Raw genomic sequence first — 10,863 nt, 5'->3', positions numbered from 1 at the left:
ATTTCTCTATGCACTGGGAAATAAAAAAAATTCATGTGATTTGCTTTATTGCAATGTTTGATTTACTGTGGTGGTCTGAAACTGAGTCCACAATATTTTCAAGGTATGCCTGTAAATTATCATAGACGCTTGGACTCATTAGTTTAAAACTAAACACAGGCCAGATGCAGTGGCTCACTCCTGTAATGCCAGCACTTTGGGAGGCCAAGGTGGGCGGATCACAAGGTCAGAAGTTCGAGAACAGCCTGGCCAACATGGTGAAACCCTGTCTCTACAAAAAATACAAAAATTAGCCGGGCGTGGTGGCACGCACCTGTAATCCTAGCTATTCGGGAGGCTGAGGCAGGAAAATTGCTGGAATCTGGGAGGCAAATGTTCCAGTGAGCTGAGATTGCACCACTGGGTGACAGAACAAGACTCCATCTGAGTGATGGGGCGGGTGGGGAACTAAACATTCCATTAGGGCAAAAACTAAGTGCTGTGATCTGATTGGCTATCTGTAGAATGTAAACGTGTGGAAAGAATGTTATCTTTGCTCCTTGTTTCTCTCTAGAAAGATAAGCACAATCAGGGTATGTGGGCAAGGAATTACTCTTTGAGAGATTATTTATTTACTTATTTTATTTTGAGATGGAGTTTGGCTCTTGTCACCCAGGCTGGAGTGTAGTGGTGCGATCTCGGCTCACTGCAACCTCAGTCCGCCTCCCAGGTTCAAGCGATTCTCCTTCCTCAGTCTCCTGAGTAGCTGAAATTACAGGCACCCATCACCATGCCCAGCTAATTTTTTGTAGTTTTCGTAGAGATGGGGTTTCACTATGTTGATCAGGCTGGTCTTGAACTCCTGACCTCAAGTGATCCACCCGCCTCAGCCTCCCAAAGTGCTGGGATTACAGACGTGAGCCACCTCGCACGGTAAGAGATTTAATTTAAATCTCTTTGAGGAGATTTGAATTAAAATACTTTAGAAAAAAAAATGTCCTCAGCCAGGCATGGTGGCTCATGCCTGTAATTCCAGCACTTTGGGAGGCCAAGGCAGGTGGATCACCTGAGGTTAGAAGTTCGAGACCAGCCTGGCCAACATGGTGAAACCCCCCCCGTCTCTACTAAAAAAAATAAATAAATACAAAATTAGCCGGGTGTAGTGGTGCATGCCTGTAATCACAAAGCACTTTGGGAGGCCAGGCAATCTTCTGACAAGGTCAGGAGATTGAGACCATCCTGGCTAACATGGTGAAACCCCGTCTCTACTAAAAATACAAAAAATAAAAAATAAAAATAAAAATAAAAAAAAAATTAGCCAGGCGTGGTGGTGGGCGCCTATAGTCCTAGATACTCGGGAGACTGAGTTACGAGAGTGGCATGAACCTGGGAGGTGGAGCTTGCAGTGAGCCAAGATCACACCACTGCACTCCAGGCTGGGCCACAGAGTGAGACTCCGTCTCAAAAAAGAAAGAAAGAAAGGAAGGAAGGAAGGAAGGAAGGAAGGAAGGAAGGAAGGAAGGAAGGAAATCTCCTCAAACTTTTAGGGATGGATGAACATGGACAAATTAGACCATCAGAATAGGGACAATGTATGTGTCAGGCAGGCATTAAGTTCATAAGAGATTTTTAAAAACTGGCAGAATTATATGTAAATCATGGCGAGTTCTGTAAATCTGATATATTGTCATTCAAAAGAAATGTGCCGAGTACCTATATACCAGGGCCTCTGGAGGGTGTGCCTACAGAGAATTAACAGTACACTATCCTTTCCCTTGAGTGGAGCAGACAAGACAGATACTTACAGAAATAAGGTTAATAATGGGGGCATGAGAAACATGATCATATTGAAAGAATCTGGGAAGGGTCTTGCAGAAAATGGGTGAGGTAAGACCAAAGATATTAACCTGAGGATACAGAGCGGGGAGAAGAGCTTTAACAAAGGCCATGGGCAGGTGAATGTATGTGTGGGGTGAGGCGAGGAAGGGTGTGTTCAGAGCTCAGGCAAGAAAGGCAGCTAGAAGCCTGTGATGGTCAGATATATATATATATATTTAAAGACAGGGTCTTGCTATGTTGCCCAGGCTGGTCTCAAACTCCTAGGCTCAAGTGATCCTCCTGCTTCAACCTCCCAAGTAACTGGGACTACAGTCATGTGCTGTTGCACCAGCTGATGGTGAATTTTATGTGTCAACTTGAGTAGACTGTGGTCCCAGTTATTGAATCAAACACTACTGATTTAGGTGTTGCTGTAAAGGTATTTTGTAAATGTGATTAGCATTCATAATGGGTCGACTTTAAGTACGGAGATTTTCCTAGTTAGTCTGGGTGAGCCTGATCCAATCAATTAAAAAGCCTTAAGAGTGGAGATGAGGTTTCTGTAAGGAAAAAGAAATTCCATGTGTGGACTACAGCTTCAGCTACTGCCCAAAATTCTAGCCTGCCCCTCCTGATGGCCTGCCACACGGATTTCAGACTAGCCTAGCCAGCCCCCACAATGACGTAAGCCAAATCCTTACAATAAATTTCTTAATATATGTCTTGTACTGGTTCTCCTTCTCTCTCTCTCTCTCTTTTTTTTTTTTTTTTTTTTTTTTTGAGGTGGATTTTCGCTCGCTCTTGTTGCCCAGGCTGGAATGCAATGGCACGGTCTCGCCTCACTGCAACCTCTGCCTCCCGGGTTTAAGCAATTCTCCTGCTTCAGCCTCCCAAGTAGCTGAGATCACGGGCATGTGCCACCACACCTGGCTAATTTTGTATTTTTAGTAGAGACGGGGCTTCACCTTGTTGGTCAGGCTGGTCTCGAACTCCTGACCTGAGGTGATCCACCCACCTCGGCCTCCCAAAGTGCTGGGATTACAGGTGTGAGCCACTGTGCCCGGCCTTTTGCAGGCATTTGTTGGGCAGCAACTGTGGACAAAGTACTGTACAGCACTGTTTCCAGATTACAGAAATGAATAAAATATGACCCTTACCTCTAAGAAGCTTTACAAACAGATTTGTCCGAGCACTAACTTTAACAGCAGTCAGAGAGAAAGAAGCCCCCTCCTCTCCTCCCTGAAGGACCAAATCATCCTTTTCTGAGCCTGCCACTTTGATCCCCAGCACAGTGGGCTTCTTGCAGCCCAGTGGAAGATTTGACTAGCTGGGCTTCCTTTTCATCTTCAAGCAACCTGGCCCACTCCTGGGTATTAGCATTTCTTTCAGGGTATTTTCTCTTTTCTATCTCCTATGTCTGCTCCAATGTTTCCCTCTCGAAGCTAGTGTGACCTACTCTCATTGTTCATATTCCCTTCTTGGCCTTGTCAGCCAACCCCCAATTCAATGCCAACTGGTGGCAGGTGGGTGTTTCACTTTTGTAAGCACGCCAGAGAGCTTTCAAAGGCCACCACAAAGTCTATCACAGATGTAGAGACTGCCCATGCTGGCCTCACCACCTCTCAGGAGTTGGCCCTTCTATTGGGGCACAGACTCCCAATCTTTTTTTTTTTTTTGAGACAGAGTCATGCTCTGTCACCCAGGCTGGAGTGCAATGGCGGGATCTCGGCTCACTGCAACCTCCGCCTCCTGGGTTCAAGTGATTCTCCTGCCTCAGCCTCCCGAGTAGGTGAGACCACAGGCACATGTCACCACACCCGGCTAATTTTTTGTATTTTTAGTAGAGACGGGGTTTCACCATGTTAGCCAGAATGGTCTCGATCTCCTGACAGACTCCCAACCTTACATTCTCTGAGTCTTCAGCAAGAATGCAGGCTGTCTGAGGGCAGAGGCTATATAACTCTTACAGTCTCTAGCATAGATCAGCCTCAGAGAGAATGCATTTTAAACACTTAAGGATTTGAATTGAAAATCTGGATTGACACTGACAGATATCTCAGGAGGTGACTTTATTTATTTATGTATTTATTTGAGACAGAGTCTGGCTCTGTCGCCCAGGCTGGAGTGCAGTGGCACAATCTCGGCTCACTGCAACCTCTGCCTCCCAGGTTCAAGTGATTCTCATGCATCAACCTCCTGAGTAGCTGGGACTACAGGCGTGTGCCACCATACCTGGCTAATTTTTGTATTTTTGTTTTAGTAGAGATGGGGTTTCACCAGGGGTGACAGGGTTGGCCAGGCTGATCTCGAACTCCTGATCTCAAGTGATCAGCCCCCTTCAGCCTCCCAAAGTGCTGGGATTACAGGCATGAGCAACCATGCCCTGCCAGGAGGTGACTATTAATGGCCTCTCCAAAGACTTCAACATAGGAGTCTTCTGAAAGAGCAGAGGACTTATACATGTAAATCATGGTTTTATTAATATAAGTCTATCTTAAAATGAGTCCTGTTCTGGAAGATTCATCTCATAAAGTGAACCTGGCTTGTTTTACTTTAGATAGGATTTGGCTGAAACCTTTAGATGTGTCTCACTCTTCTAGGGTCCCCGCGAGTTGTTTTCTTGTGAATGTAGATGTTATTGTACAAGGTCAGTATGATGGGGAGCTAGAATCATGTACGGATTTAAAATATGGGAGGTTTCAGTCCTTCTTGACAGAAGGTGATTAGATGAAAACAGCAGGGCCAAGTGAGCTTTGTAGTTTGTTCTGGTGCTTAAGTTTTATGAACTAGGGAGTTCTCCCAGTTTAATTACTGACTTGGGGAACACTGGGTGATGCTGGAAGTACTTGCCTTTGTTTAAAATGCTTAAGTGAAAGTATGATGAGAAAACGTGCTTTTAAAAGCTAATAGACCCTTTAGTTCAACCCATTCATTTTATATGTAAGAAATTGATAGCCAGAGAGGGGAAGTGAATGCCCAAGGTCACACAGCTAGGTTTTGGAAGAGCTACAAGTCGAATCAAAGTCTTCTGGCTCATGGTGTAGGGCTTTCGCTTGCAACTTTGTTACAGAGCCAAGCTAATATGGGCTCAGGGCCGCAGGAACTGCAAATCAAATAAAAGTCTCTTTCATTGTTCAGCAGGGAAAATCTGTCCAGTTTCTTCTTGGTTCCTTGAGTCTTTTCAGGTCCCTGGAGGCATTGTACATTCCTGGTGTGCCAGGTTAGGAAAGGGGCAGGGATGCTTGTCTTTGCTGCTTTGCTTTACTACCAATTCTGTCCTTGGTGACCAAGGCCATATAGGCTTTTTTGGCTATAAGTCAAACTAGGACGCAGGAATTGCATTTACTTCCAAGAAACTGCAAATGGCTTGCCCATACTGCAGATTTATTCTCAAATTTATATGAGTGAATCAGGGAGGGGCAGTTGGGATCCTTGGTTTATAAGGGAGCAGGCTGAGGGATTGAGTGATTAGGGCTCTAGAGAAGGCAGAGAGAACAGATGTTACCTTAGTGGCTTGGGCACTCCCCACTGTTATAATCACATAATTGAGAGAAGGGATTTCTGATAGCCACATTACCTAGGTAACACAGCATGCATATCAATTAAAAAAATCATGGCCGGGCGTGGTGCCTCATGCCTGTAATCCCATCACTTTGGAAGGCTGAGACGGGCAGATCACCTGAAGTTAGGGGTTCGAGACCAGCCTGGCCAACATGGTGAAATCCCATCTCTACTAAAACCACAAAAGTTAGCTGTGCATGGTGGTGGACTCCTGTAATCCCAGCTACTTGGGAGGCTAAGACAGGAGAGTCGCTTGAACCCAGGAGGCAGAGGTTGCAATGAGCAGAGATCGTGCCATTGAGAGAAGGAACTGCACTCCAGCCTGGGTGAAAAGAGTGAAACTCCGTCTCAAAAAATTTTTTCTTTTAATACAAAAATTAGCTGGGTGTGGTGGTGCACACCTGTAGTCCCAGGTGCTTGGAAGACTGAGGCAGGAGAATCACTTGCACCTGGGAGGCGGAGGTTGCAGTGAGCTGAGATAGTGCCCTTGCACTCCAGCCTGGGCGACAGAGCCAGACTCCGCCTCAAAGAAAATCAGATTCATTGCATTCTGCATTGGATATTTATATATCTGACATTGTAGGAAGCCCTTATGCCCAGCACAAAGTGCTTTATTCAGTTAATCAGATGGCTGAAGTTCATTATACTGCCCTGGCAGAGAAAATGGGGAGATGCAGTTCAAAAGATACAAAGTAGTAAATATGTAGGCTGTAGTATGTAGGATGAAGTCTAGAGATCTGATGTACAACATGTAACACGTCTATGATACCAGTTTTTGCTTGGGGAGAGGAAGAGAAAAAGGTGGGTTTTGTTGTTGTTGTTTTGTTTGTTTGTTTTGTTTTGAGACAGAATCTCACTTTATCACCCAGGCTGGAGTGCAGTGGCGCCATCTCGGCTCACTGCAACCTCTGCTGCCCAGGTTCAAGCGATTCTCCTGCCTCAGCCTCCTGAGTAGCTGGGATTGCAGGCATGCTAATTTTTGTCTTTTTAGTAGAGACGGGGTTTTGCCATGTTGTCCAGGCTGCTCTCGAACTCCTGATCTCTGATGATCCATCAGCCTTGGCCTCCCAAAGTGCTGGGATTACAGGTGTGAGCTACTGTGCCTGGCATGTTTATTCTCTTTAAAACAAAAACAAAACAAAAAAACAAAACAAAAACCCTTTCCTATTAAGCCTAAATGTTGAGGAAAAATTACAAATTCAAGCTTCCTTTAATTACAGCTGCTTTTAGCAAGGAGGATGAGGATGGAGGAAGAGCAGGAAGATGTCAGAGAAACATGTGAGGGGTATTGGCCAAAGGCCAAGATGAGCTTTGTGTTCACCAGACTGTGTCCACTGAGGACAGGGATTCTCCATTGAGGAAGTGAGCTGGCTTCGCAATTTCGAAAAAAAAGGCCCAGAGGAAAAGAAGTCTTGCATGTCTTTTTTGAGGGAAACTGACTGAAAACGGTTTTGCCTGAGAGCAATAGATATTTTGAGAAAACAGTCCCCCAAAGCTCTGCTGGCCAAGTTTCTAGTTCCAGGCCCTTGGTGCAAGCTTAATTAGTTTCTGTGGACCAGCTGCAAATGGGGCAGTTCGATTTGCACTTGTTAAGCTTGTACAGCTAAGACTCAGGATTTTTACAGCTGCGTTTTCAGCATCACCTCATTAATCCTCACAGCCGTAGAGGGAGGCTGAAGACTCAGTCATCTTCATTTTAGAGGAGAGGCCCAAAGATGTAAAATGACGTATAGCCCATCATATGGCAAGTCAGTGGCTGGGCTGAAAAATAGAAGTGAGCCCTGATTCTAGGGTGAGCTGCTCAGCCTAGCCCACACAGCTTCCCTACTTTGCTTGCTCGTTGCAGATGCAGAAATCTCCGGCTGGTTCCCTTCAGTCTGGGCTTGGGGTGACCTGCTGCTAAAGTGTATAACAGGCAACAGTTGGGGGGCAGGGGCAGGGAAGGGGAGGGAGCCTTTGATAATGCTGCCTCATCTCCTCTTGGTGTCCCTTTCTGACACCCTGTACTCCAAGTCTTTCTCCTTTTTTCTTTTAGATACAGGATCTTGCTCTATCACCTAGGCTGGAGTGCAGTGGCAGTGTGACTTCCTGGGCTCGGAGGATCCTGCCACCTGAGTCTCTTGAGTAGCTAGGACAACAGGCATGTACTACCATGTCTGGCTAATTTTCTTTAAAGAGATGGGGTCTTGCTATGTTGCTCAGGTCTCCAACTCCTCAGCTCAAGCGATCTTCCTGTCTTACCTCCCAAAGTGTTGGGAAAACAGGCGTGAGCCACCCTACCTGGCCATTCCAGGTCTCATATCCCTGAACAAGCACTTGACCCCCACCCTGTGCCCAGATCCATGGAAATAGATGGGTCCCAGCTATCCTCCCCTTGAGGCTTATGCAACCAGCTGGCTCATCTGATGGGCCCTAAGTGTGTCAATACTTCCATCCAAGCATGTCTATTAGTTGAAGAGAGTGAACTTGGACGCTAGGTAGATGGCTATGGGAATGTCATTGACAGTATCAGACACAAGACTCAAGTGTCTTTGAAATGATATGTATCTTTAAAAGGCATTCGTGTTTACATTCCTCACATGATACTTTTAGATAAAAATATTTAATGTGGGCTGGGTGTGGTGGCTTACGTTGGTAATCCCAGCACTTTGGGAGGCCGAGGTGGGCAGATCACCTGAGGTCGGGAGTCCGAGACCAGCCTGACCAACATGGAGAAAGCCCGTCTCTACTGAAAATACAAAATTAGCTGGGCGTGGTGATGCATGCCTGTAATATCAGCTACTCGGGAGGCTGAGGCAGGAGAATTGCTTGAACCTGGGAGGCGGAGGTCGCAGTGAGCCGAGATCACACCATTGCACTCCAGCCTGGGCAACAAGAGTGAAACTCTGTCTCAAAATAAATAAATAATAATAATGTGTCGTCAGAATGATATTTTCCTCCAAAATCTTGGAGAAAAATTCAAATGTGTCAGGGTTATGGGCCACATTGTAATTGTGGCTTTTTGTATCTGCCAGAACATTGCCACATACTCTGGGGGGCTCAGACCCCAGGTGGAGGAGCACGGGGAGTCCCATAACAATGGGCAGATGGTAGAGGATGAGGGGACCACCTGGGAGCCACATGCATATTTTGAAGGCTGCTTTTTGGACATAACGCTCAACCCACAAATTTCCATGCACATATACTCTTTCATCCCTGGCTCCCTCAAAGAGGCATGTGACGCAAGGGCAGAGCAGCGAAGATAGGTTAGGGGACAGGTGGACTTGCACTCACACTCCAAAGTTACAGGCCACCTGTTACACACAGGCTGCCTGGACCCTGAGCAGCAATTGCAGGTCATCTTCTGATGAGTGTGGCTGCATCCATGCCTCTGTTTCCGGGAGAAGTGATTGGCAGGTAAGGTTGAATCCGGGCGTGGTGGCTCATGCCTATAATCCCAGCATTTTGGGAGGCTGAGGCGGGCAGATCACTTGAGCCCAGGAGTTTGAGACCAGCCTGGGCAACATGGCAAAACCCTGTCTCTACAAAAAAATAAATAAATAAAATAAAATCAGCTGGATGTGGTAGTGGGCACCTGTAGTCCCAGCTACTTGGAAGGCTGAGGTGGGAGGATCACCCGAGCTCAGGAGGTCCAGGCTGCAGTGAGCTGTGATTATGCCACTGCACTGCAGCCTGGGTGACAGAGTGAGAACCTGTTTAACAATAACAACAAAAACCCCACAAAGGTGGGTTCCTCCCTGCACTTCCAGATGCTGCAGAGAATGATCCTGGGTCCACAGAAAGGTGGGGTCAGGCTAAGTACTGTAGGGTAGTAGTTGAAAGCATGATGGGCTGGGTTTGAAAACTGATAGGCTTACCACTTACCAGCTGTGTGACCTTGGGCTAGTGACTTGTCTAGGCTTCAATTCCTCCTCCAATAAATGGAAATGATATTAGTACCTCTCTCAAAGGATTATTGTGAAGATTAAATGAGATCATGTGTGTAAAGTACTTAGCAGGGTATCTGGCATATGGCAAGTGTTCATACACAGTTGTTTTCGCCTATTTAAGGGCAAAGTTCAATTTTTCTGTGTTGTGGAAGACTCCCAACAAAGTACAGTTGCATACTCCTTTTAGCCAAAACCTTGAAAATGAGAATGAGGAATCAATACCCAGAGGGAAAGACATCACAGACAGGAGAGCAGGAAAAGCTAAACCTGAGCTCATTGCTAAGTGGTAGGTAACCTACCTCATTCCTATGTGCAGGTAAACCTGCAGCTGAAAACATCACATGGACACCAGAACATGTCCCTGTTATGCTGGGGTGTGGCATCAACCAATGACTTGGTGCGTGGATGTGTGGGCCTTTGTGGGAGTCACTAGAAACGCTCATATGAAACAAGCAGTTCTGTACCTGCAAGAAGGAAGTCTTCATCATTTCCACTTTACAGTGGCTTCCAGCCGGTAAGGACATTGAACCCAAGAAACCCGCCTGGTGTCCAGGACATTTCTCCAGGGACCAGGACTGAATCCTCAGAGGTCATTTCCTCCGACTAGGTGGAGGACTTCCTCCTTGCTCCAGATGTACACCCACAGTCTGGCTTCCAGGCTGCAGGATGAGGAATGGGATGTGGCTATTACCCTGGAACTGGATGTGGTTATTACCCTCATCCTACTGGCTGTTTGCAGGAATTTGATCCTGAGACATAAATGTATGCCCCCTCCCAATGCTGGCAGTTGAGCCTCCCCTGCCTCTTTGGCAGCAAGCTCTGTCTCCCAGAGGAGACAGAGCCCTTTTCACTCGCACACAAGTCTGGGATGGCTCTCTCATGACAGTCATCTCATTCAACACTCATTCATTCTACAAATATGTGAATACCTACTATGTGCCAGGTACTGTGTGGGTGGGTACCCAGGGTGTAAAACTAAATAAGAATGTTTTCTGACCTTAAGGAGCTACCAGTGTAGTTAGCGCAGGGCCTTAGGGCTCCCAAGTTTTTGGATTGTCCAGTTGGGTCATTTTGAGTGGCAGTGGCATTGACTCGCACTGAATCCCAACCTTAGTGTTGTGGGACAGTATGCCTGGCAGGCAGCACCCGGAAGAGCTCTGCCTCTAGTCCAAGGGCTGCTGCTGGTAGTTCCCTCCCATGTTTAAAGAGGAGCTTTGGCTTGGTGTTGGGGAACATGCAGAGAAGCCCAGCCTGACTATGCTGCCCCTGGCTCCTCTTCAATGCTTTGCTTCTAAACCTCTTTAGCCATAACCTTTGCAGACATGGAAAAAATGAGTCTGTAGGCCAAGTGTGGTGGCTCACGCCTGTAATCCCAACAGTTTGGGAGAACAAGGCAGGTGGATCACCTGAGGTCAGGAGTTCGAGACCAGCCTGACCAACATGGTGAAACGCCGTCTTTGAAAAAAAAAATTAGCTGGGTGTAGTGGCGGGCACCTGTAATCCCAGCTACTTCGGAGGCTGAAGCAGGAGAATCACTTGAACCCAGGAGGTGGAGGTTACGGTGAGCTGAGATGAC

The sequence above is a fragment of the Rhinopithecus bieti genome, unplaced genomic scaffold (assembly GCF_001698545.2).
Source record: "Rhinopithecus bieti isolate Rb0 unplaced genomic scaffold, ASM169854v2 scaffold_50805, whole genome shotgun sequence".
Taxonomy (NCBI): Eukaryota; Metazoa; Chordata; class Mammalia; order Primates; family Cercopithecidae; genus Rhinopithecus; species Rhinopithecus bieti.
Note: the sequence above shows the minus strand (reverse complement) of the source record.